We start from the raw sequence: 26,398 nt of genomic DNA, 5'->3' as shown, positions 1-26,398 counted from the left end.
TTCCCTTTGATGTGCAGATGAATCAGCCTGGCCAGGAGAAGCCCCGTGGATTTATGAACTCCTCCTCTATGATGTCTTTCCAATCGTATCCCCCAGAAGAGCATTTTCTCTCCCTTTCCTCCCTGGCTCCTCCGAGCCAAGCATTCCTTTCTCCTCCTCCATCCCAGGCCTGGGGAGCGATGCTGCTCCCCCGGAGAAAAATTCCCTCTGCAAACCCGGCCACTCATCAGCCCCCATGTTCCATATTCCTGCAGGTTTGGTGTGTCAGCCCCTGCTCCATATTCCAGCAGATTTGGTGTGTCAGCCCCCCTGTTCCATATTCCTGCAGGTTTGGTGTGTCAGCTCCTCTGTTCCATATTCCTGCAATTTTGGTGTCTCCCACTGCAGCCCCATGGAAGGGAGCTCCGAGCCAGAGATGAAATCCTGCAATTCAATCTACTCCCAGCCCAAATCATGCCAGCTCTGCAATTCCAGAGCAGTTGAAAAGAAAGGGACAAATAACTGTGATGGAAACCACTCACTGGAGACTTCCAGAGGAAATTATACACCCGCGAGGGGAAAAAGGATCATTAAGAGGTGACGGGAGAAAACATTTGCATTGCAAGTCAAAGCAGCTGGAGGCCGGGGGAAGCTCTGTGGTCACTGCCCTCCCCAGTCCGATCCAATCAACTCCAGCACTTGGCAAACCCTCCCAGACAGGCCCTTGAGCTGTTTGACCCAGATTCCGCCGAACACCGGAGTCAAGCTCTGCCCAGGAACAGAAAGGGGAGCCTTGCAAAGGTCTCCCGAAGTTCATTCCTGTGTTAAACCCCCACAAAATAATAAAATCGGTGTGTTTGTCTCCTCTTTAGCAGTCACCTCCACCTCACCAGCTTCCCAGAGCTGCGTGGGGAGATTGCTGTGCTTGGCAAACAAGCGGAGATTAAAGGGAGTTCAGCAGGAACATCTCGATTTAGTCTCGGCTGAGCACACCTGGGACTCGATGGCATGTTAAACCTGGTGGCACGTTAAACCTGGTGGCACATCTAAAATCTCACAAAGCAGAGGGGATGGAGGAGCTGGAAAAATAAAGAAGCGTTTATTTCTGTGCTAAGCATCACACCAAAAATCCCTGTCCCTAAACGCCGTCGGGGTTCCTCATCGGGAGCAGCGGGCAGGGAAGGAAGAGCCAAGCGTGGCTCCAGCAGGGAAAGGGGAACACACTCCCCCAGGGAAGGCAAACCTTCACACCCGCCCCTCCTTTCCCTGCCAGAGCATTAGCACAGCTCCCCAAAATCCCCGAGAGGAGTTTCGAGGAACGAGTGATGAAATAGGGGCCGAGATGGGGCCGTGTTCCAGCCAGCTGGAGCCGGGGCTGCTCATCAGGAATAACCGGCCTCTCCCGCATCCACACACAGGATGCGCTCCAAGCTCCCTGCCATTCGTGTCAGCTTGAGCCAGCTGTGGCTGCAGCTCTGCCTTCCACCCCAGCCTTTAAATCCAGGGCTGGAAGTTTGAGCCAGCTGTGGCTGCAGCTCTGCCTTCCACCCCAGCCTTTAAATCCAGGGCTGGAAGTTTGCAGAGCTGCTGGGGTTCATCCTCAGCTGGTCACAGCGAGTCGGGAGCATCAGCAGCTCCACAAAGCTGGGCCAGCCTGGAAAATCCACCTCTCCCCGGTGGGCAAACACCAGGAGGGGGAGGCAGTACCACACCGTGGTGACATTTGCACCCCGGTGCAATGAGGTGTCACTCAGCCCAGCCAGACCAAACAGCATCTCTGGGGCACCAAAATTACACAGCCAAGGAAATCCAACAAAATCCATCTGCCCTTTTCAATATTTGGAGATAATTAACTCCTCCAGGCTGCGATATTAGGAAAAGAAAGCTGTTAGTGAAGCTGCTCAGCCCCAGGTCAGGCTGGATGCAGAACTTCGCCAGCACTGGGGATGTTGAAAGGGCAAGGAGGACATTTCATATTTCCATATATTCCCAGCTCCCTCGTAGGAAGATTACAGGGATACACGTGTAATGCAGCAGGTCAGAGGGAAGACAGAGCAAGGGCAGGCTTATCCGGAGAGGGAAAATATCTCTGCTCCTCCATTGGTGCCATCTGAGCTGTATCCAGCCTGCACATCCACCAAAAATCTGACTGCAGGGAGACTTGCAAAAACCAGGCTCAACGCACATCTTCACCTAAAGACAAAGATATCAGCCAGAGCTTCTCCAAAGTGTGAGACTCATCCAAGAGTCACACCGAGGCTGATCCCCACAGCTCACCTGCAGCTCTGGGGTGACCCAAAGCATCCCATCCCTCCACTCCTCCCTGCCCAAAACACACCACGGGACTGGTCCAGCGTCCCAGCAGCCAACCCCAGCTGGGCCAGCGGAATGGGCATTCCTGAGCCATTAACAATTAACAATTAACACTCTCCCATCCAGGATCACCCAGGGCTCCCTCCTCACCCCCTGAGGGATGGCAGGGCAGGCAAAGGGCAGCCTGGTTCTGCTCTCCAGACCCACCAGCCGCTCCAAGATCGACCTGCATATCCCAAAAGGAAATTCTTCCCTGTGAGGATGGAGAGGCCCCGGCACAGGGTGCTCAAAGAAGCTGTGGCTGCTCCTGGATCCCTGGAAGTGTCCCAGGCCAGGCTGGACAGGGCTGGCAGCAATGTGGGGTAGTGGAAGATGTCCTCGGCAGGGGAGAGATGATCCTTAATGTCCCTTCCAACACAAACCATTCCAGGATCTGCTGCCTGTGCTGCCTGCATGGGTCACCGGGGCAGTAAATATTTGTACAGGCCGGACAAGGAGAAAGCAAACAGAATTCCCTTATTTATGGGCCTTGGCAGCTTCTTGGCCTCAGCTCCACGGTGTTTCCATCCCCTCTGCTCCCAGCTGGGGCTCTGTGCACCCACAGCTGCTCCGTGGGGTGCTTGGGGCAGCAGGCAGCCAGGAAGTAAAATGTTGGGAGAGGAATGTGAGACCAGAGGCTGGGAAGATCAGAGGATCAGAGGGAGAGTGTGAGATTCAGGATGTGCAGGAGCAAGTGGAGTGACCCTGCCGGGTGTTTCTGCAGCCGTGTTTATTTTACCTGCAGGCAGAAGAGGGGAAGGTGATGGATTTTCTTCCCTGGCCATGCAGGGGCCCTCCCTGGGCACTGCATGAAGCCCCTGGAGAGCTGAACACCATTCCATTCAGCAGGGGGTTGTCCAGGCTCTGAGGGGCTTCCAGGGATCTCAGTGAGACATCCTGAATCCCAAACCCTTCCTGCAGGGCCACGCTGCCAGGGCACACACGTGTCCTACCCCAGAGGTTCCCTCCCTGCTGCTGCTGCCCTGCCTCTGGCTCCTTCCCAGGAGGAAGCCGGGATGAGGGAATGCTCCCAGGGTCTCTGGGTGGGAGGTCTGTGTCTCCTCGGGGAGGAACCCCCAGAGCAGGGTCCTGTGCCTGCTCCAGAGACACAAACCATGAGCGTACCTGGGAGCAGCCAAGTGTCCAGAGCGTGCCTCATCTGCTTCCCATCAGCCCCCCCAGGCAGAGGGCAGGAGGCAGAGGAGAAGGAGCCCCGGGATCACTGACCCCTCTTCGTGCTGAGTGTCTGGTTTTAGGAAGGATTCAGCCTTATTACCAACCTCCCGAGTTGCTGATTTCTTGGATTTCTGTCATGTCAGGAGGAGTTTTCACTGAGCTGAAAGGGCAAGGGGATGGATCTCATTCTGTAAACTCCTCAGAGATCAAGGGAAAGACGTGGGGCCAGGGGTTAACATCACCCAAACCAGGCTGGGAATGAGCACACGAAGGAATAGGGCAGGAGGAATGTGAACCACAGGGTCCTGGTGGCTCCTGAGGAGGGGCTTTGGTGGGGGTGGATGATTGCTGTCGTGCTGGTGTCTGCCATGAGGATGAGTCAAGCCTCATCCCGAAATTTACTGGGATAATCCGTCCTGGCCTGTCCCATCACTTTCTCCATCCTGGCTGACACGAGCTTTATTTACACACTGTGACCAACACAGGCTCTGGTCACTCCAGCCATACCTGCCAGGGATGTTTTCCTGCCAGGGATTGATGGTTTCCAGCTGGAGATCTCTGGGATTCCTCTCCCAGGTAATCCTGGGTGCAAGTTGCTTCTCTTTTAAACACTCATTTCACCACTTGTGGGAGAGCAGAGTAGGCAGGACCATGCTGCAGCCATGAGAGGAAACAGCCTCAAGCTGTGCCAGGGGAGGTTCAGGTTGGACATCAACAGGAATTTCTCCATGGAAAAGGTGGTCAGGCCTTGGAAGAGGCTGCCCAGGAGTTTGGAGTTTGGAGTCCCCGTCCCTGGAAGTGTCCAAGGAACACCTGGACATGGTTCAGAGCTCTGGGCTGGTGACAAGTGGGGATCAGGCACAGCTTGGACTCGATCCTGAAGGGCTTTTCCAACCTCACTCTCCCGTGATTCCAGGCAAAGGGCTCAGGGTGTTTGTCAGGAGGCTGAGGGAGATAACATCCCTGAGATAACAGCAGAGCAGAGCAGGTTTGGGGCTGGAAAACATTCCCTCCAAACCGGCAGCCCTGGCTGGCTCTGACTCCGGTTCTGCTCCTCGTGCCGTGATTTATCCCGCAGCAAAGCGAGCCTAAAAGCTCTCCATATGGATCCCATACAGCCTGCACCTGCTTCCCACCGTGGATAAGCACATGTGGGATGGAGAGGGAGAGTGTGGGAATACAAATCAATCACCCAGCAGCCCTGAGCCCTGCAGGGACCGCTGCTCCCCCATCCCTGGCTGCAGCAGCTTCTCCCTGCTGGAGCGGCTGGAGCTGGACGGCTCCCAGGGAAGGAGCCCTGACCTCGTCCCCGAGGTGACACTGGGGAGCCCTGAGGTGCCACCAGGATGCAGCAGCCTGGCTGGGGTGTCCCACAGGAACAGGGACTGTGCAACAAGGGAAACCTGCCTAGATGGGACCGGGACACCCCTGTGCCACCACAGCAGTGGGGGAGCTGAGTGTCCATACCCAGGGAAGAGGGAAGGAGTTCAGGAGCCATTCTTCTCTCACAATGTTTAAATTTCTTTACAGGGAACATGAAATTCCCTGAGGAGATAAACTGTCACCAAGCTCCAGGACCATCTGTCTCTGTCCCCAGGGATCCCTGGGATGAGTTTACAGAGCTTTCCATAAACACAGCACACGAGGCACAGTCCAGGGTCATGGCTGCTGGCCAGGAGGAGCTCCTGCTCCCACATCCGTGTGTTTTGGGAATGTCACCGTCCTGCATCACCCCCCTGGCCTGGGAAATTCGGGGCTGTGGGCAGAGGACCTGAGCAGTGCTCCTTGCTGGAGGATCCCAACCCGCAGCTCAGGAGGGACCCTGAGGTCCTGGAGGTCCCCAAGCCCTGGACATCCTGGGGGGGAAGACAGGGATGCTGCTGCTCTGGAGAGAGACAGCCCTGTGGGATCTCCCATCACCTGCTCCCACTTTGTCCCACTCCCAACACTCAAATATTTATGTCCAAAGTCGACATTAAAATTCAAGGGAAGCTAAATAGAAATTAAATTGTGTATTTGGAGAGGAAACAAGTCCCGTAAGGTGAGCGCTGCTGGGCCCGGTGATTGATGGCTGTTTATTTATCTGCTACTGCAAATCCTGCAAGGAAGACAGAGCAGGAAGGGAGCGGGAGCCACTGGAGCTGGGCTCTGAGGGTGGAACAGCCTGGGAATTGTGGCAGTGTCCAAGAGGGGAGCACACAGCTCCAGGAATCCCCAGAGTGTCCGAGAGCAGAGCTGGGACTTGACTCTACCACCCAAACCTTCGGAATCCAATGTTTGGGTCGAAACAGGGCAGATCCCAGCTTCTCCCTATCCCACTTGTTCATGCCTCATGGATGAGAAATCACCCCGAGCATCTGAGGAGAGACTGAGAGGAGCAAAGGCCCTGCTGCCTTTCTCCCCATTCCCAAGAGCTGTGTGCTGACGGATGCTGGATGCAACCAGACACCCCCGGCCGGCCCTGCCGATGCTTCCTCGGTCCATCCGGGAATGCGGCGAGGTTATCCAGGGGCTCGTGTCTCCCTCATTCTCTCTCTCGTCAAATCCTGCTCTTCCTCGTTTTACACTTCCTTGGAAAGAGATCAGTGACACGGGATGTTTGTCACCCGAGGAAGTGTTGTCATCGCTTACCCGTTGCTAGGTGACAGCGTCCTGCTGTGCGGGGCCAGGCGTGTCCCGGGGATGACATCCCTCCGCCGGGATGCCATCCCTCCTTCCCTCCCTCCCACCGGGATGCCATCCCTCCTTCCCTCCCTCCCACCGGGATGCCATCCCTCCTTCCCTCCCTCCTTCCATCCCTCCTTCCCTCCCTCCTTCCCTCCCTCTTTCCCCCGTGGCCCGGAGCCTCCCCGAGGACTCTCAGGAGCTGCAGGGCATGAACCAGAGCTCGGTTCGGGCTCATCCTGCAGCTCCACCCGCAGAGCCTGGAGGCTTCAGCCTCTTCCCGGGACAGGCAGGGACCCTGAGGGTCATTCCCTGCACTCAGCACCTCTGGGGATCCACGATGGAGAGCCCAGTCCAGCCCCTGCCTCTCCCGGGACAGAAGCAGGGTGGGGGAGCTCAGAGAAGGATCTGCCATGGACTTTTCCAATCGAGTGGACAAAGTTTGGGGTTGGTTTTGTTGTGGGATTTTTTTTTTCTTGTCTCCCTGGAAAAACGCTGATGTGTCAAAACAAAGGGGTTTTTTAAGGAATGTGCTTGGTTCAGCTTTTCAGGAATTCCTGCTCAAAACTGAGAAAAAAGAAAGTGCTGCCATCCCATTGCATTCCATCCATCCCATCCCATCGTATCCCATCCCATCCCTGCCAGAGTTGTCTCCATGAGCTGCAGCACCACAGGGCACAGACCTGGGGGACAAAGGACAAATCCTGCCAGTGCCAGTGCCCCCCTGGCCATTCCAGTGCCCCCCTGCCCATTCCAAGTCCTCCTGACCATTCCAAGTCCTCCCGGCCTTGCTGACAGCCCGATTCCCGGGGCGTGGGGCTGGGGGCAGGCTCAGGGCCGCTCTCTGCAGATGTGGTTTTGATTAGGAATTTTTTGGACTAAAAATGCGCAAGTAAAGCACAGCCCAGCCCCAGCGCCATCGCCCCCCACTTCCTGTGAACGTTCCTGTTCTGATTAACCAACATTCCTCCGGAAAATCATCTCCTTCCCCAAAAACCCCAGGCAGGGCTGGCCAAGATTGCCCTCGCCACAGAGAAGGGGGTTCCACATCTCAGAGGGAAGGTGGAAGGTGTGGGTGGAAGGTTTGGGTGTCAGCACGTGGCTCCGAGCCAGGGAATCCCAACCCCATGGAGCCTTGGACCCCTCGTGCTCTGGGGGCACAGTCCCAGCTCCAGGACTGGGAGCTCTTTCCAAAGGGAATGTTCAGTGCATTCCCATTGCAGGGAATTCAGCTGCCCTCATCCCAGGTTCTCCAGCCCCATGCCCAGGGAATCTCCAGCCATTCCAAATCCACCTCGGAGCCTCCAATCCTATTTAATGAATGATCATTAACTGGGGACATTTCAGATGAGGAAATTGTTTTAGGAATGAGCAATTAAGTCCTAATGCTCAGCTCACGTAACTCATTTCTAATTAAACTCGCTGTAAATTATAGCACCACTATTTATTTTTAATGAGAAATAAAACTGGAAAGGAATTGTGGCCCTTCAAAAACCCAGACTGAGTGGGAGGGAGGAAAAAAGGGAATGAGCGGTGGAGGGGAAGGAGCAGAGAGCAGGGAGAGAGTTCAAACCAGGCAGAAAAGAGCTCTTAAAGCCCTCCCTGCCATTCCAGAAGTCATCTCCATTCTTGCCCAGTGCCTGAGGACCTCCTGGCAACAGCTATTTATATTCCTGACCTTTCCCAAAGGTGGGCAAAGCTCCGGAGTCTGGGCTCTTGAGGGTTTTGCCACTGGGAAGCGGCCTCAGCTCCCGCTCTCTCCAGATCCAGCTGTGTCGTGACAAGGAAAAATGGTGCCCATATGGAGACATTAATGATCCGAGGTTCAAAGGCAGCACGGGAGGATCGAGTGCTCTCCGAGCAGATTTTAATCACATCCATCATGGAACGGCTCTGGAAACGGCAGGAGAGGCAGGCTGGGGAAGGATGGGGCTGGGGATGGACGGGGTAACAGCAGCAGCTGGTTTGGTTTGGAGCTGGGCAGACAAATGTTGGGATTGCTCAGCCATGGCTCCAGGATTGTCCTGTCATGGAGTCAGGAGATGCCAGGGATGGTCAGCCCCCATGCTCATGGGAATTCTCAGGGAATGGAGGAGGAAGAGGAGAAGTGTCAGATTCTGAGTGTCCCAGCCGTGCTCCATGAGCTCCCCTCAGCCTCCCAGACCCCCAGGAACACTCGTACCCCCCGGCATCCTGCTGACCTACAGCTGTGCTGGGAATAGCCCCATTCCCTGGGTCAGGAATCACATGTGGGTTGGAAAGGACCTTAAATCCCACCCCCACCATGGGCAGGGACACCTTCCACTAGCCCAGGTTGCTCCAAGCCCTGTCCAACCAGGCCTTGGACACTTCCAGGGATGGGGCAGCCACAGATTTTCTGGGCACTCTGTGCCTCCTAACCCTTGCAGGGAAGAATGCCTCCCCAGTTTCCCATCTCATCTGCCTTTCTTTCAATTTAAAGCCATTAGGAGTTTGCTGTTAGTGGAAAACATTCTGGCTCATGTCCAGTAATGATGGATTTAACCCCACAAAGTCAAGTTCAGGCTAGCCCACTTGGAGATCCATAGAAGTTTAACATTTCCAGGGATGTTTCCCACTCTCTCAGCACTGTCTGTTCTGGGATGGAGCCAGAGGAGGAGGAGGGAGACCTTGTCTCTTATCTGCCCCCCTGGCAGGAGCAGGGCAAGATTGGGGTCATCCATGGCTCCCACATCAGCCGAGCCCAGGTGAGCCCTGGGAGGGCTCAGGTGAGGTGGGGATGGCTCCAGGGGAGTGATGCCATCTCATCCCTGTTCTCGTGCAAGGAAAGCAGGAGAGATCCTGGTTCTCAGCCCTGAGCTGGAGATGCTAACAATCCCAGAGCCAGCTCCCCATTCCTTATCCCATATCCCACCACCCATATCCCACCATCCCATAGCTCCCATCCCACTCTGGCTCTGTCCCACTGCCCCAAGACAGGTGAGAGTTCTCTGCCAGTTCCCCCCACCTGTAGGACAGGGAGGCACCAAACCCAGAGATGGAGCATGGAACAAATTTCACTTTCCCTGAATCATTCCCAGGAGCTCTTCCTCTTGCTCTGGCTGTTCCAAGCAGTGAGCCATGAGTGCTCCTCTCCAAAATCTTCACTAATGATTTTGGGCAGCTAAGCCAGGCCTGGATTTGGGATGTGGCTGTGCCATCCCAGCTGTCTGCACGCGGATTTAAACCTGATCCATGTGGAACAGCGGCAGCTCCCACACTGCCTCTCGACAAAAGTCCTGATTATTCTCTCTCCCTGACAAAGCCCCCTGTGTCCAGAGGCCTCCAGGCACTGTGCTCCTTGTTCCCTCTGGAGTAGCTGCACGTGGATGCTGACTCTTCCTTCCATGGACACGCTCTGGTCACCCAAGCTGTGACCAACATTTCAGCATGGCTGTGGCTGTAGGGACAGGGAGAGTGATGGGAATGTCTGTCCTGCCAGCTCCTGACTTCCCCCAGTCTGGGGAGAGAGAAATGAAATCCAGGATGGAGAATCATGGGGTCACAGAAAGGTGTGGGATGCAAAGGACCCTAAAGCCCATCCATGGGTGGGGTCACCTTCCATCCTCCAGGTTGCTCCAATTCTTCAACACTTCCAGGAATGATGCCCGGGAAGGAAGGGAAATCCTGGGAAATCCTGGCCCAGACAGGTCAGTGTTGAACACGGGGCCTCTCACAGGGATTCTGTGGAGCCTGTTTTCCGTGGCTCTGCAGGATTATTTGTGCCCTGGCGGACCTTGGAGTGTCCTGACCTGGCCGCTTTTAGGCAGGAGGGGAAGGAAAGAAGCGAGGAGGCTGCAGAGAGCTGCAGCCCGAGGAAATGTTGGATCGTGTCCTCACACGGATCCTGCTGACGGGGCCGGGGCGGCACCCTGGGGTGGCAGTGACGTCGGGAAGGGCCATTAGCGAGGGAGTTGCGTTTCTGCCCTCGCCATGGAGAAACGCCCCGCGGAGCAGCCCCTGACCCCCCCAAACCCGACCCAGCCGTGTAACCCGAGCCCCGCCCGAGGAGAGCTGGGAGTTAATCGCTTCCAATCCCAGCCTAAGGAAGTGGCAATTAAAGAGCTCGTTAGTGGCAGAAAGAGCTCCTGTGCTGTCCTGACACCTTCAGCTCCCGAGCTGCTCCAGCACCTGCCTGCGGAGCAGGGAGAGGCTTCGGGACCGGCTCCGTTAGCGGGATGCAGCATCCCTGCTCCACAGTGCGGCATCCTTGCGGGAATTTGGGCTCCTCCCTGGCACCGGCCGCACGATCCTGCAGGATGAGGACAGGACAGCTCTGCCAGCAGCAGGCCCCCGGCGCATTCCCACCTTTTCCTTCTGAGCCTCTTCATCCCCTGGGCCGTGCTTCCAAGGACACGGCAGCTGGGATGCCGAGGAAAGGGAACACGTGGAGGCAGAGCTCTGGGAAGGGATCCGGGAGCGCTCGGGGAGGAATTCCTGCCTGCGATGGATGAGGGTTTTAGATGCAGATCATCGCGGGAGCTCCAACATCCACAGCTCCGGCTGCGGTTTGGAGCGGCGCCCTGAGGAGCGGCAGCATTAACACCCACAGCCCCTTCCCGCTTGGAATGCCTGCCCATCCGCACGGCTCCCTGCGAGGAGGCACAAGGGCCTTCCCAGCTGCAGGGAGCTGCCCCGGATAAACACCCGACAGCTGGAGCAGAGAGAAATGGAGCTGCTTCTCCAACTGCCAGCACGAGCCAATCCATCACGCTGGTCCTGGCACCTCTCCTCGGAAGGGAATCAAAGGGCTCCTTAGTGAGAAGGGATGGAATGACAGGTAGAAAGGCCAGAGGATAAATCCTGCTGCCTACTGGGACTGTTAAATATTAGGAGAGATTAGTGTCTGACAGGGGAGAGTAGGGCAGCAGCTCTGCTAAACAGCCAGAGAAATGCGTGGAATTCCGGCTCCTTTGTCAGTGGCAACTGCACAACACTCAGGGTGGAATAAAAGGAAGAAGAAAAAATACCTTTCCCTGATTTAGATTAAGGAAGGAGTCCGGGCAGGAGCCTGAACCTCACCCAGCCCTTCCCGGGGCAGCAGAGGAAAGGGGGAGCTGGGAGGGGATGCTGGGAGAGAGTTTGGAGCCAGAGCATCCGCTCCCAATCCTGTTCCTGCACAGCCCCTGCCGCTGGCACAGCCCCTCCGCAGGACACCTGGCTGGGAAGGGGTGACCAACAGGGGAGAAGGGAAGGGATGGAGTCACCATGGAAGTGTTCAAACGCTCGTGGATGTGGCAGCTGGGGACATGAGTCAGTGGTGGCCTTGGCGGTGCTGTGGGAGCAGTTGGGCTTGATGGGCTCAGAGGGTTTTTCCAACATAAATAAATTAGGATTCCATGATTTTCCTTTCCCCATCTGGGCAGCAGAGCTGGGTGTAGGGAGGGGTGTGCTGGAGAAGGAGGGTCTGGCTGGGATCAGCAGGTCAATCCAGCTCAGGCAGATTATCCCAAATGATAGTTCCCATTTCCTTGCTAAGGCGTCCTAAAGCACTTTGCTCTGCCCAGAAACGGCTGTGATGGGGCTTAAAATATTAAAGAATTGGCCAATTTTCATAGTTTCCATGTCTGGCATGTCAGGGCTTATTAACCAGGAGAAAAGCCTCTGTGTCAGGGACAGGTGAGTGGGAGTGCAGGGCTGCCCATGGATCTGTGGCAGGGATGAGCTCCGTGCACCCTACACAAGTGCAGAGTCCTGGGCTGAGGCAGGACACAGTCAAGAGGGGCCAGACTGTCAAATCCAGCCCCATCCTAAACTGAAATTCCGAAATTTGTCAGCCTCCCATCTTGAACCAGTTAAGTTTCCTCCCTCAATTACCCTGCTGGAAAGTTATTTTATAAACTCCCTCATCTGATGATTGGGAGAAACCTCCTTCAGTTTTCAACTGACATTTATTCACGACAGGTTTCTACCAATTCCTGCCTGTGCCAGCAGTGTCCTTCCAGAGTTCCTTGCATTCCTGAGTGTTTCCTCTTCCATGTCTTTCCAGGAAGCAATCAGAACCATTTCAGCCTCTGATTTCTCTCCAGACTACACAAGCACAACTCTTCCAGGACCACTCATCCTGTCTGTGCCCACTAAACCACATTTGCTCCTCTCTTTGGGAAAAAAAAGCCCACGGAGGACTTGTGTTTCATCCCAGGAGCTGTCATCCCAGCTCTTCATTTGCAATAAAAAATCCCAAGTCTGTTGGCCTAAATACTTATTTCTATCCAGAAATCCATGATATCCAGTGTCCTTTCCATGTGTACCCAATGCAGGATGGGAGGTGAGTGGATCAGCCAGAAGGGAGAGTCTGGATCTGGTAAGATCACAGGGCTGAGCTGGAATTTAGCCCATCCTGGAATAATCAGGATCACCAGAAGGAAAACTCTCTTGGAAATGAACCCCTCTGCCATGGAGCCAGGCTGGGAGAGCTGGGGGTGCTCACCTGGAGAAGAGGAAGCCCCAGGGAGAGCTCAGAGCCCCTTCCAGTGCCTAAAGGGCCTCTCAGAGAGCTGAAAAGGGACTTTGGACAAGGGTCTGGTGGGACAGGACACAGGGAATGGCTTCCCACTGCCAGAGGGCAGGGTTGGGTGGGATACTGGGAAGGCATTCTATTAGAGATCTGGTGAGGCCCTGGGACAGGATGCCAGAGAAGCTGTGGCTGCTCCAGCATCCCTGGAAGTGTCCAAGGGCAGGTCAGGGTCCCTTCCCAATCCCTGAGCTGTCGGGAGTCGCTGCGGGAAGGCTGCAGAGAGCCCGGCCGCATCCCAGCCCGCTCCCGGCAAGGATGCGCGCTGGGGCTGGGATTTCCCGGTGCTTACGGAGCCCCGAGCAGGGCCATCCACAGACAAAGAGCGGCTTTTCCAAGCCCTCAGTGCCTGGGTCCCAGCAAGGGAGCAGGTAAAGCAAACCCTGCCAGCCGCAGCTCCAGCAGGGCTCAGCACCGAGCTGGCAGTGCCCCATCCCCGCCTCGGGCATCGCCAGCGTTACCTTCGGATGCAAAACCAGGGGAAAATTGAGTGCTTGAAAGAGGACGGGCTCTCCTGGGTCAAATTAGTCATTCCTCGTTAGAAAAGCCCCGCTGGTTTCTTTGTTTCTCTCGCTCTCCGGCGGACCCAGATAAATACATTTGTAATTCTCCGAGTCCCGCTGAATAGGAGACTGGCAAGGTGAGAATATTAAAGCTGCAGATTATCAAGTGCTTCTGAGGAATTGCGATTCCAGCAGAGGAATGATGGGGAGGAAGGCTGGGGGTGAACGGCAGAGTGGGGAGAAGCCGGGGAAGAGAGTGGGGGAAGCAGAGGAAGGAGGAAGAGGAGGATGGAGGAGGAAATGCTGGAGAAAACGGAGAGGGGAGAAGGCTGTGGAGCAGAGGAGAAGGGGGAGAGCAGGGCTGCGGGGAGGTTTGGCAGCTGCAGAGTGTGCTGCATTTCAATATTTAATGACTCCAAAATACAGCCATTAACATGTCAGAGGCAGAGGGAAATGGCCCGGCTTTTCCCCGAGCCCTGATGGCTTTGAAGAACAAATGCCATCTAAAAGGGAGGCTTTTAAAGCGGTTTTTGGCCGGGCTTGCTACCGACTCACCCCCTCCCTTCAGGGCAGCGCTTCCCTCCGGGAATGCCGGGGGTTGCATCCATCGGGTTTGGTTGGCACTGTCCATTTAATTTTCCCCTCTCTCTCTGGGATCTTCTCGCTCCCAACACAACCCTGTGAAATCAGGAGCGTTCTGCTCTCTGCTCCCAACATCCCCCGGCAAACGGATTTGCATCAGGTGCAGACAGTGACAAACTTGGAGCTGTTTTTCCCAATTTCAGCTGCTCCATTTCCTTCCCGCTGCGGTGATTTGCCTTGCTGCTCTCTCTGCCTTCTCTCCAGGTGTTCCTTGCTCTTTGTCTTCTCATCCTCTTGCCCTACCCTGGAAACAGAAGGAACATGTGGAGGGAGAAGCAAAAAAAAAAAAAAAAAAGAAAAGGTCAAGGGAAGGACTGAATTGTCCATCCCTGGAAGTGTCCAAGGCCAGGAGGGCTTGGAGCAACCTGGGATAGGGGAAGGTGTCCCTGCCTATGGCAGGTGGGGAGAAATGAGATGGGGTTTGAGGTCACTTCCAAGCCAAACTATTCCATGGTTCCAAGGTCCTTGTCACCACAGGGAAAGTGCCAGCTCCAGGCCGTCTTTCCATGCAAAATAATAAATGCAAAAATAAATGACTGCCTGACAAGTGTAATAAGGAAGGATGTAGCTGTGCCAACCCTATGGACAAGGTTCAAGTCACTCCCATTTAGCTCATTAGGAAGCATCAGGCTGTGGAGGTTGTGTGTGGAAGTGGGAATGAAACAGCTCTGGTTTGGATGGGGAAGTTGTTGGATCCTACAAACAATCTCCAGGAATGCTGAGATAGGGACAAGAACATCAGAAAAGAGCCCCTGTACCCATGCATGGCACCAGACCCACATCCTCTGGGTGCTGCCCATCCAGAGCCGCCTCTGATGTCCTGTGACAGAGCCACCCCGTCCCCAAGGGCTGTTGGCTCCAACCCCAATGTCCCAGTCCCCGGGCATTCTGCAGGTCCCCACAGTCTGTCCTCAGCATTCCCCAGCCGGGACTCACCCAGGGAAGCCCAGCCACAGCAGATATCCATGGTCCAGGTGGGATCAGGGCATGAGCCCCCTCAGAGGGCAGAGGGAAGCGCTTCCACCTCCCTCCTTCCCACCAACAGCTTTGCATCCTCCCTGTGCTGAGCCCACATTTTCTGATCCAGCTGGAAACCTCACAGCAGCTTCCAAGGGTTGTTCTCACAGCGCTCCTGCCCTGCTCCAACACGGCCCTGAAAGGAGATTTGGGAGAGAAACTTCCTGGCTGGAGAGCCCTTCACATCCTCGTTGACCTTGAGGCTTCCAGAAAGCTGAGGGGTCTCTGAGGGAACCCACCACTGGTCCCTGGCAGGCCGCAGACGGATGGATAATGGGATCTTTGCACCTCAGAGAGGATTTCATCACTCAGCCTTAGCCCAAATCCATATTCATCATCTATGGATTTCTTTTTAATGGATAAAATGTCTTCTTTTGAAAGAGCAGCCCCACTGCTGATGGCACAAACAGCTGTGCAGGGGGATCGCGTCAGAACAAACCCAGGCAATCTCCCTCCCCGAGCTTCCAGGGAATCTAACAGCTTTTGACTTCCAAAATAACCCTGAACGCAAAGGAATTTCAAAGAGGAGACAGAAAACCTCCCCCGTCTGCTCAACCACATCAGCCGGGCAGCCTTCCCACGCCTCTTCCCAGCCTTCCTGCCCCTCTTCCACGGGTCAGGCTCAGGCACTTCATCGCCATCCCTCTGGAGAAGGTGGGATGGATGCTCCTGTGCCGGGAAGGGAGAGCTGCTCCTTTCCCCGAGCACTTGACTCCAAGTCAGGCTTCCCAAGTTCACCCCCGAGCAGGAATTTCTGCATCCTCCCGCCACCATCCCTGGCAAGCCCTTATTGAGCTTGACATGTGTTGTTCTATTCCTGATGGATCCTGGCCACTGGAATATCCATCTGAAAATCAAATAAAATAGCCAAGCCCCCTGCGTGCTGCATATTTTATGGGCTGCTCCCTGACTTCCATTGTTTCCCATTGTTTAGACTATTAGTCAGAACAATTTGTCATCCTACCCCTGCTGCCTGCTGGGATCCTGGGATTCGGCTTGTTCGGGAGATGGAGCCCGTGCTTCTGCCACACTGGGCTTAAGGACAGCCCAAAGCCCCTCACACCGCGGGGCTGGGGCAGGAAATCTGGAGTGGGGCTCATTCCCTATCCCCAAAATCTTGCAGGCTGAGGAAAAGCAGCGGTGTGAGCTCCGGGGCAGGAGGTGAGGCAGGAAGAGGTTGAGGGCTGCTGGCAGAGCTGGCTGTGGGGAGGCACTGCTGGAGCAAGGAGAGGGTTTTTCTGGGGCTGCCAAGCTCCGGGTGCTGCAGGAGCTCCTGGCAGCTCCATTTCTCACTCCCCACCCGGGCTGGGAGCCCGGAGAGCAGCGAGGCAGGAGCTCTGCCCAGGGAAAGGAGCTCCTGTTCCCATTCCTGCTCCCCCTTCAGGAGTTCCTCGCATTATAAACACCTCCTCGGGACACGGGGAGTGCCCTGGCTGCTGGGATTTTGTCTGCCCTGGCAGCTCACAGTGGAGTCAGGAGTGGGAGGGAGCAGCAGCAGGAAGCTGGAGCCTGCAAGTCAAGAGGATGAATTGTCCTGTTCTGCTCCCATCCCATCCCCTCCTGAGAAGCCAAGGGGATGACTTCGATGCTTGCACCAGTCCCAGAGGAGGCACTGGGAGTCCCCTCTGCCAAGAGCTGCTCACCAGGGCAGCCATTCCCTCTGCCCAAGGCCAGCTGTCCCCTCCCAGGTGTCCCAGGACTGTCTCCAGCCATCCTCCCCAACCCTGTGTGGCTGCTGGACCCTCTGACCCCGCACCTCTCCCTGTTCTCCCGGCCAGGCTGAGCAGCCAGGAGCAGAACTCACAGCTGCTTTTCATCCAGGCACCAAAACCTCCTCCCAAATATTTCTTGCCCTTTTTGGTGCTCATTGCTGCCTCGGCTCTGCCCATCCTGGTGGCACCTGGCAGCCAGAGGTGTTTGACAGAACCTGTCGCTGCTGCCCCTCACCTTTGCCTGCCCACGTGTCCCAGCTGCTCTGGGAGTGCCTCCTCCATCCCTGGGAACCAGCTGGGGCTGCCTCATCCCTGGAAGTGTTCCAGGCAGAGTTGGACAGTGCTTGGAGCAGCCTGGGATAGTGGAAGGTGTCCCTGCCCATGGCAGGGGGTGGAACTGGATGGGCTTTGAAGTCCCTTCCAGCCCAAACCATCCTGGATTCTGTGTTTCTATGGAAAGGAGTGGCAGGGACAGCCTAGGCATTGCTTCCCAGACAAGTCAAGAAGGGAGAAGATCCTCCTCATCGTGCTCTGCCCAAACATCCATGACTTGCTGTGGGGCCAGCAGGTTCTTGGACCTGGGAAGAGCCTGGGGAACTCCAGATGGCTGAAAAGTTGGGATTTTGACCAACCCCCAATGCCTCAGAATATGCCATAAAGCCAGTGGGGCTGTGAGGATCTGCCTTCATTCCCAAACATCCATCTTCCAACAAAAACATGCTGTCCAGATCAAGCCCTCCCTTTCAGCAGCGCTGGCCTCCTGCTGCCACCCCTTCCTTATCTTCAGGCTGCTCATCAAACCCAAGGGCAGCATCCCTTGGAGCTCCATCCTGGAGCATGCTGAAAACTCAGGCCTTGCCTGGGAGGGAGAGCAAATTCCCATAAAAGCCCTGAATGGAAACAGAAGTGCCTGTTTTTAGGGAAAATAAAAGAGGAGAAGAAAGGAAGGGAGGGAAGAACCTGAAACCTGCCTCCCCATCCACGTACATAGGGATATGAAGACATATCCCTACACAACAGGAGCTGCTCGCCAGGTGGGACAGGGCCACGTCCCCATGGGCTCCTCCCCAGGGGTGGCCACGCTCCAGCCAGGCGCCCACTCCTCTGGCGCATCTCCCCTGCGGCAGGGAAGGGGTTAACTCCCAGCAGCTGCTCCCCAGATGCCGGTTCTGGAATTCACATTTGTGTAATAATAAACCTCGGGGAAAGCGCTGCTGCTGCTGGGGGGCGGCTTTGTCCCCCCTCGCTCCCCGCTCGGAGCCAGCGTGCGGCTGCCAAGGGGCGGCTGGAGAGGGGTGGCAGCCCAGGTGCTGCGGGATCCTCCCGCCGGACTCCCAGCGAGATGAATTAGGGGCCGCCAGAGGAGCCGGGCTGCTTTCCACAGCGCTTCCCACCCCTCCTGCTGCTCGCCCCCGCCGCGACATCCCACCGGACCCCGGAGGGGGCAGAGCCCAGCGGGTCCCCCCGAGCGGGGCAGCGCTGGGGCGTAATTGGATTCAGGAGAGAGGGGTGAGGAGAGACGGACATAAATTTCCTTGAGAGGTTTTCTCCCTAATGGCTCCCATCGCCCGGCAGGGCAGCACACCTGCTTCCAATAGCGGCTCCGGCTCCTGCCGCGGGTGCAGGAGAGGGGCTGTGCTCCCATCGGCTCTGCTGGCCACGGGCATCCCGCTTCAGCAGGGAGAGGGCTTTGCCCGGGCTTCCAAAGGGATGGTGATGGCTTTGTGCGCCGTGCCTTCCCCTTTCCTGGAATGTCCAGGTTTTCCCTTTCCTGGGGTGTCCAGGTTTTTCCCTTTCCTGGAATGTCCAGGTTTTCCCCTTTCCTGGGGTTCCACGTTTTCCCCTTTCCTGGGGTGTTCAAGTTTTCCCCTTTCCTGGAGTTTCCAGGTTTTCCCCTTTCCTGGAGTGTCCAGGTTTATCCTCTCCTGGGGTGTCCAGGTTTATCCTCTCCTGGAGTGTCCAGGTTTCCCCCTTTCCTGAGGTAGCCAGGTTTTTCCCTTTCCTGAGGTAGCCAGGTTTTTCCCTTTCCTGGGGTGTCCGGGTTTCCCCCATCCCAGCACATCTCCACTCCTGGACGTTTCCGATGAGCTCCTGCCCACCTGCAGCGCCCAGCCCAGCCCGGTTCGTCCCAGGAGGATGCTCCGGAGCTGCACAGCCGGATCCGAATAGGTCACGGACCTCGAGAGGAGGCGGGAAGAGAACTCCAAACGCTGCCGCCCCCGGAGCATCTCCGGCTTCACGGTCCCGGCTCTGACCCACCAAAACCTCAGGAGTTATGTGGAGAGCTGGACAGGGATCAGAGGTTTGGCTGCGAGCGGGGGCAGCGGCAGGAAGAGTTCGGGGGGTCCGGATTGAGCTGCTCTGTCGCTCCATTTGGAATGAAACCCTAAACCGGGTCAGCTCCCAGGCCAGCGTTCCTGCTTTTTCTTGCTCCCGGTGCTGCGTTTCACGCGGCAGGACAGGAGGTGGCACAGGGGCAGGAAAGTCTCTGCCAAGCCGGGCTGGCTCCCTGCTGAGGGACAGCCGCAAGAGCCCTGTGACAGAGGGGTCCCAGCTCAATCCCTGCCCGCAGACCCTCCCCAAATCCAGCATCGCATCCTCTCGGAGATGCAGGAAAGGGCAGGTGGATTTCACACCTTTCCCAAGGGCTTCCTTTGCCAGCGGGATCGGGGGTTCTGTCCCCACCCGGGGTGTCCTGCAGGATGAGTGTCAGCTGTGACATCCCAGTGACACGGGTGGATCCACCTGCTCCGATCCCCAGAGTTCCAGAGCGTCCCTGATCCCCCAGCACAGGCGGGGGTGGTGTGACACTGGGGGTTCATCCCTCTCCTTCTCCTCGGCACAGCCTCACGTATTCCTGCTGTATTCCTGCTGTTTGGCAGCGCTGTCCCAGCCCATCCCAACGGAGAGGGGTGTCCGGGAAGCAGCTGGGAAGAGCGGTGGGAGTGGGAGAGCCTTTGACACATGAGGAGCCAGCTCGGGGGCACAGTGGGGGCAGTTGCACTCTTGGTGCAGGAGCCCTGGCTCTCCAGGAGGGTGGCCATGGAAAACATCCTGCTTTCCTTCCCAAAGAGATGCAAGGGATCAAAGATCCCTGTCTGTGGCCAGCTGGCACCTGCTTCCCTCTGGAAAAGCATCTTCCTGGCAACAGCTATAGACGATCCCAAGTCCCCAAGGATGGGAAGTACTCTCCTTGTGGGCAGCTTGTGCAGCTCCACGAGCTTTTCCAGAGGGGTTCTCTGCAAGAATCTCCAAGAGGGATTATTGCTAAACCTGTCCTGTGTGAGGGATTTCTGTGTGTCCCTGGGAATTCCCCTGAGCCTGGCTGCAGCCAGCCCAGCAGCGTGGCTCTACCTGTGCGTCCACCACTGGAGGGCTCCAGGATTGCTCCGGGAAAACACATGGAGCCAGGAAACGGGCAGGAGGTAATCCAGGTAATCCATACCTGAATCCATGTCCAATCCTACACCAGAACCCACTCACTGACCGTGTGCCTGGATCCACACCTGAATCCACACCCAAATCCCCACCTGATCCCACACCTGAGCTGGTGCTGGTGCACACCTGGCCAGGAGCAGCTCCAGGGGGAAATGACCCTCATGGTGACCCCACAGAGCCTCTGCTCTGGAGCTGCTGCTGTCTGTGTTGGGTGAGGGGGTTTCTCCACCAGAAGAATAAAAAATTAAAGCAAAGCAACCTCAGCCTCCAAATTTATCTCCAAAGGACTTGTTATGACCATTTTATTTGCTGGCTTCAGGCCAGGAGCTCGCTGGCCAAAGCTCCTTGATTTTTCCCTCCAGCGTGCTGGGGGGAGCAGCCTGGCTGGGGTCCCGAGCTCAGGATCTGAGGAGCCTGGTTTGCCTTTGGAAAGCGCCGTTAATTGACATGAGAAAATAATCCCAGGCTCTTTCTCTCTGGAGCAGGGAAGGTTCTCCTCACAGCACGGCTTGAAAAGGAGTGCGGCTTTTGGGGGACTGCAAATGCATCCGTCAAAATAACAACCCCTGGGCCAAAACTCTTCCCTGGGGCAAGGCCATCTGCTTCCAAAGGCACTGGAGAAGCCTGTGGCTGCTGATTTCACACTGGATGTGGGGTGGCTCCAGCCCCTCGGCGCTGTGTCCCTTCCTGCTCCTGCTGCCACCCTTCCTCCTGTCCCCCGGGGGATGCAGGACCCCACTGTCCCTGCTCCCTGTCTCTGATGCAACTCCATGGTGAACATCCCTTGGGAAGATTCCCAGGAAAAATCCCAGCATATGCCAAGACCTCCATGGAAATCCACAGCCGACAGCAGGAGCAAGGATCCAATGGGGATTTGGGATGTGCTGAAAGATTGTGGCACAGAGCAACCTCTATGGATCTGCGAGGGCTTGGAGTGACAGAATATAGGGAATGGTTTCCCAGCACCAGAGGGAAGGGTTGGATGGAATACCGGGAGGAAATTCTTCCCTGGGAGGGTAGTGAGGGGCTGGGATGGAATTCCCAGAGCAGCTCTGGCTGCCCCATCCCTGGAAGTGTCCCAGGCCAGGTTGGATGGGGCTTGAAGCATCCTGAGATAGTGGAAGATGTCCCTGCCCATGGCAGGGGTAGAATGGAATGGGAGTTAAGGTCCCTTCCAACCCAAACAATTCCGGGATTTTATGATTCTGTTTCAGAGGCGGAACTGGATCAGAGAGCCCCTCCAGCACTGGAGAAAAGCACATGGCTCTGCCATCATCTTGGGGAGCTGGGAATTTCCAGCAGCAGTAAAATTGGCTTTTCCATTTGTATAAACTCCCCTGAAGTGGTGCCAAAAGCAGAGAGGATGAGACAGGAATGGCAAATGGAGCAGAGGCCGGATTGATTATCTAGGATTCATTCCCTGAGGTTCCTGAGGTTTGCCAGAGACACAGCTCTCTTTGCACAGGGCTGGCATTTTAACACTCACAAAATCAGCTATTAATAGTTAATGGCCAATTTAATAATTAATCAGTGTTTAACAAACGGGGATGGAGGAGCCGCCTGTCTGCCACCAAAGTGGAATAATAAAGAGGAAAACTTTACAGTGACAGTGTCCATGTGGGATTTTGGCTTTCTTTTGTTACTGTGAGAGTGGGGAGGCCCTGGCACAGGGTGCCCAGAGACATTGTGGATCCCTTTTCCCTGGAAGTGTCCAAGGACAGATTGGATGGGGCTTGGAGCAACCTGGGATACTGGAAGGCATCCCTGCCCATGGCAGGGGTGGGACTGGATGGGCTTTGAGGTCCTCCTAAGACCAGCCATTCCATTTGGAATCCAGTTGTGGGATTCTGAGGCAGTGAGGTGACCATGGGCACCTCCTGCCTTGGCTCATCCCCAGGCTGCTCTGGGAATTCTTCTGACCTTGTCAGGTTCTGCCAAAAGTGACATCCCCAGCTCCTCCAAGCCCCTGTCCCCAGGAGCACTGAACCCAAGGCATGTCCCGATCCTCTGGGATCCTTTATGACCACAAACTGACCCAGTGTGAAACTGCCCCAGATTTGAGTTGAACTGGCACTAATGATCCCCTAAATCCTGGTATTTGTGGGGGTGATGTGGGAGAAGCTGAATCCTTGGACAGGTGCCACCGTGGGCCACCACCTGTGGGGACCCCAAAGGGCAGAGGGTGCCCAGGCTTGATTTATGTGGAGCATTTGGAGCAGCAGAGAGTCCAACCCAAATCCCAACCGTGTCTGGGTCACCACCCTGGGACTGATGGCTGAGGAGGTCCTGGCAGGGCCACAGCAGCGGCAGGTCCTGGCAGGGATACAGCACCAGCCCCTCCACCACGGAGGGGCTGCGGCGGCTGCGAGCCAGCCCTGGGCATTTGTAAAATAAAGGCTGATTATTAACAGTACTTGAGATGTTCATGTTCCGTCTCCCTCGGGAGGCTCATTCCGTGCTGATTATCATATTTTTAAAATGTAATGAATTTATGGAGATAATTCAATCCCACTGACTAGGGACGTGCCTCACTCCTGCCACGAGGAAAGCTGCTGCGTGTGTGAAAATGGAAATTGCTGCGGCACTTTCCATGGCTTTTGCCTGTCCTCCCCTTCCAAAGGATCCCAAAATGCTTTGCAGGCTCTATCTGCTGGTGGGATCAACCAGAAACTCATCCCTCCCCAGGAACGTCCTCACCTCTGGGCTGCAACACAGAAACTCTTTTACTAGAAGCAGAAATGTAATCAGATTAATTAAGTAAGTACAATTCCAAGGCAAGAAAGTCAATTAAAGGAATCATAAGTCAATATGGAAATGGAAGGAGCTGGCTTTGAAGCAGGATTAGAGATGGGGAGGCTGGAGAGTGACGTTCCTTCAAACGGATCTGAGAGTGGTTTATCCACGGTGCTCCGGCTCGGAGATGGCTCTGGAAGCAGCACTGGGTGCCCGTGGAGGGAAGGATCCAAGAGTGCAATAAATGTGTGCCAAATGTGTGCCAAGTGCATGCTAAATGTGTGCCAAATGTGTGCCAAATGTGCACCAAACATACGTCAAATGTGTGCCAATTGTGTGCTAAGTGTGTGCCAAATGTGTGCCAAGTGTGCACCAAGTATGTGCCAAATGTGTGCCAAGTGTGCACCAAGCATGAACCAAGTGTGCACCAAGCATGAACCAAGTGTGTGCCAAACGTGGACCAATTGTCACCAAATGAGCATTTGTCACCAAAAAAAGTGCCACGGGTGCTCCAATTGCTCACCCAAAAGTGCCCCAAGCCCCCAGGTGCACACAAAAGATGGACGGAGCGTGTACCAAATGTGCACTGCCTGCACACCAATTACACACTAATTACACATCAATTACACACCAATTACACACTAATTGAGCACCAAGCATGTGCCGAGTACTTACCAGGCATGAGACAAGCATGCACCAAGCATGTCCCAAAGTGCTGCCCCGGTGTGCCCAAGCACGCCCAAGCCATGCCAGCCCCTCTCCAGGCCATGTCCCCAGTGTCACTGGTGCCCGAGGCCACCCAGGGGTGTCTGTGCTCCCTCCACACACCCACACAACCCTGACACCAACCCCCTCCGTGTGCACTCGTGTGGTGCCCGTGTCACCCGTGGAGAAGCAGGGCTGTCCCCTTGTTCCCTCGCCTCTGGGGATCCTCCCTGATCCTCAGCTCTGGGCATCCTTTGCTTTTCCACCACATTTCCTTTCCCTCCTTCCTTTCTTTCTCCCAGCAAAACCTCCCCGCCACGGGTGTCTTCCTGCCCCCATAAATCTCCTGCCAGGGCTGAAATGGTGGCATTGAAGAAGGATCTTTTTTTGTGCAAATTTCAATAAATGCCACTGGAACAACATGGGAAATGATCCTGAAAATGCAGGAGTAGAAAGGAGAGAAAGAAATGGCAGCCAAGGGGGAAAGAGAGGGAAACGCTGGGATTTGAGGCTGCCAAACAATGCATTTAAATAATTCAATTTGCAAAAGCAGGGAAGAAAAGGAAGAGAAAAGAAAAGGGGAGGAAAAAACCCAACTTGTGTAGCAAAGCCCATAAATAACCTTGGAGAGTGGGAGGCTGGGAATGCAGGATGGGGTGGGCCTTCTCCTCTTTGCATGAGTCTCCATTAAAATGCCAGGGGAAAAAAAAATATGTATTTTGGTAGATTAATCTGTAATTTCACTTTTAATTCCTCAAAGCCTCCCAGAGCCACGACCGTGTCGCCTTCCCAACCTGAGCTCTTGGATCTCTCCCCTCTTTGGATGTTCTGTGCAAGGAGAATTGGAGAATTCCCAGGAGAGTTGGAGGCTGAGGGCATCTGGAGCTCTTCCATTCCATGGGCAGACACCTCTGGAGTGACCAGGACTGGAGCCTAGAGGTCCCCAGCCTCCTGGAACAAGTGGATTTTTGTGGAAGTAGAGGCATCCTTAGGGAGCTGCAGCTCCAGTGGGTTGGGGACACAGCTTTGAGATGTGTGGGAATCTCATCCCCCTTGGAACAAATGCTTCTTCCAGAACTGATGGATTTTTGGCTCAGCTCCCTGTTCTTGCCCCATGGTGATGGTGGCTGGCAGCTGGGGGTGTCTCTGGGAATAAGGATCTTAGATTTGCCAACGCCTCTGGGGAAAAGCCTGTCCTTCCTGCCAAGACCTGGCTATAAATCCCTGCTTTTGTCAAAGGTGTTGGGAAAAAATGGATCAAAATATTGGTCCCTCATCAGCTTTTACTGGTGAGGGCAGACCTGGTCCTGCACCAGCTGAATCCTCCAGGAAGGAAAAAGGGAAAAAAAGGAAAAAAGATCATGGAATGGCCAAAGCTGGAAGAGTTCCACATCTAGCCCTGCCATGCCCTGCCCTGCCCAGGGCACCCCAACCCTGTGCCTGGGAGTGCTGTTCCCCTGCTGCTGCTGCAGCCCTGGGATCGTGCCCATTCCCTGGGGAGCTGATGTCAAAGTCTCAAGTGGAAAACAAAGCAGGAACATCCCAAAATGAGACGGGCAGCTGGAGAGGAGTGTGTTGGATCAGTGTTACCAGGGAATCTACTGGTCCATCTTAAAGCCAGGGGACACCTGGACGCCCTTTGGGCACCTGTGGCCTGGCACTGCCCGTTCTTCTCCCTGCTCTGCCCCAGGGCCAGCCTCCTCCTGGGAGCAGCATCTCTCAGCTTCCAGCCCCCGGCCCACAGGGGTGGCCGGGTGTCCCAGGCCAGGCAGGAGGGAGGGGGTCCCCTGCTGATGGCATCCTGGGGGGACAGGCAGTGGCTGCAAGGAGGAGGCTGAGAGGCCATGCCCAGCCTCCTGCACGGCACTCCCTGAAGAGACCAAAAGGCTTTGGAACTTGGAAAAGCCACATTTGATGGGGAATGCAGAGAGAGGCCTTCCTTTCAAAGGAGACAACTCAAAGCAAGCAGGGAACAGAAGAAGAACAACAAGATGCTCCTGCTGCCCACCACACCTCCAAGGACACAGCCCTGCTCCCACATTTGGATTCCATTAACTCCAGGACCTGCAGAGCTGTGGAAAACTCTGCCAAAACCCCTCAGCAATGTTGCACCTGTGGAGACTCCTGGTCCCCACACCCATAACATCTCAGTGTGCCCTGAGCCCTCTCTGCAGTGCCTCACACCCCGGCTGAGCTCTGGAAAAACACAGAACAGCTCCGTGGGGTGGCCTCAGGTGAGGAGCAGGAAGGTGACACCTGGACAGCCACCTCCTGTCCCTGAGCACTCTGTCACACCGAGCCTTAGCCCAGCACATCACGCACGAAATTCCCAGAGCCCTTTAAATAGGTGACACTGGGTCATGGATTTGAGAAACACTAAAGTGGGAGGGAATATTTAATTGTCTAGTTAATGATGCTGGGAATCTTGATCTGCAGAGGAAGGCAGGGCTTGGCAGCTCCTCTCTGCAGCCATTCCAGCCCTGCATGGATTTGTGTTAATCATGGGATTTTGGGTCTGCTTTTGTTCCCATTCCCATCCTGATGGATTCCTCACCATGCCCGTGGGAGCTCAGGGATGTGTGTAGGTCTTGCAGGTCCCTGAGAGCCAAACCTGTGTCCCATGGGTGCCCAGGAGCTGAACGTGTGTTCCATGGATCTCTGGGAGCTGAACACAGCCTGACTGTGGCAGGTGAACCCTGAGAAGATGCTGGGTTCAGATGCCAGGTTCTAGGGGCTGGGGAGAGCCTCTTCCTGGGGAGGACAAAGTGCCATTTCCTGATTTATTCCTGGCTGGAGGGGTGCTGCAAAGTCCTTTCTGGAGGTTGATGGGGAGGGCAGAAAGGATTAACCAACCAACAGCTGTAGTGCCTTCATCCTAAAATACTCCCTGAAAGGGGATCCTGCTCCTATAGCCGAGCTCAGTGCAGATCTCCCAATTTATTGTT

General features: G+C 55.6%; 1 long non-coding RNA gene across 1 annotated transcript; it reads right to left on the bottom strand.

Annotated features, from left to right (window-relative positions):
* Positions 1–12,061: 12,061 nt before the first annotated feature.
* Positions 12,062–18,479, bottom strand: LOC146763267 (uncharacterized). Its single transcript, XR_014952537.1, has 2 exons — positions 14,785–18,479; positions 12,062–14,092 (listed from the first exon to the last, which is right to left on the bottom strand). It is a non-coding gene; the product is annotated as an uncharacterized LOC146763267 (long non-coding RNA).
* Positions 18,480–26,398: the final 7,919 nt, after the last annotated feature.

Source organism: Lonchura striata, chromosome 4A (assembly GCF_050655825.1).
Source record: "Lonchura striata isolate lonStrDom1 chromosome 4A, ASM5065582v1, whole genome shotgun sequence".
Taxonomy (NCBI): Eukaryota; Metazoa; Chordata; class Aves; order Passeriformes; family Estrildidae; genus Lonchura; species Lonchura striata.
The sequence above is the reverse complement of the archived record's forward strand: the minus strand, read 5'-3'. Positions and strand labels throughout refer to the sequence as shown.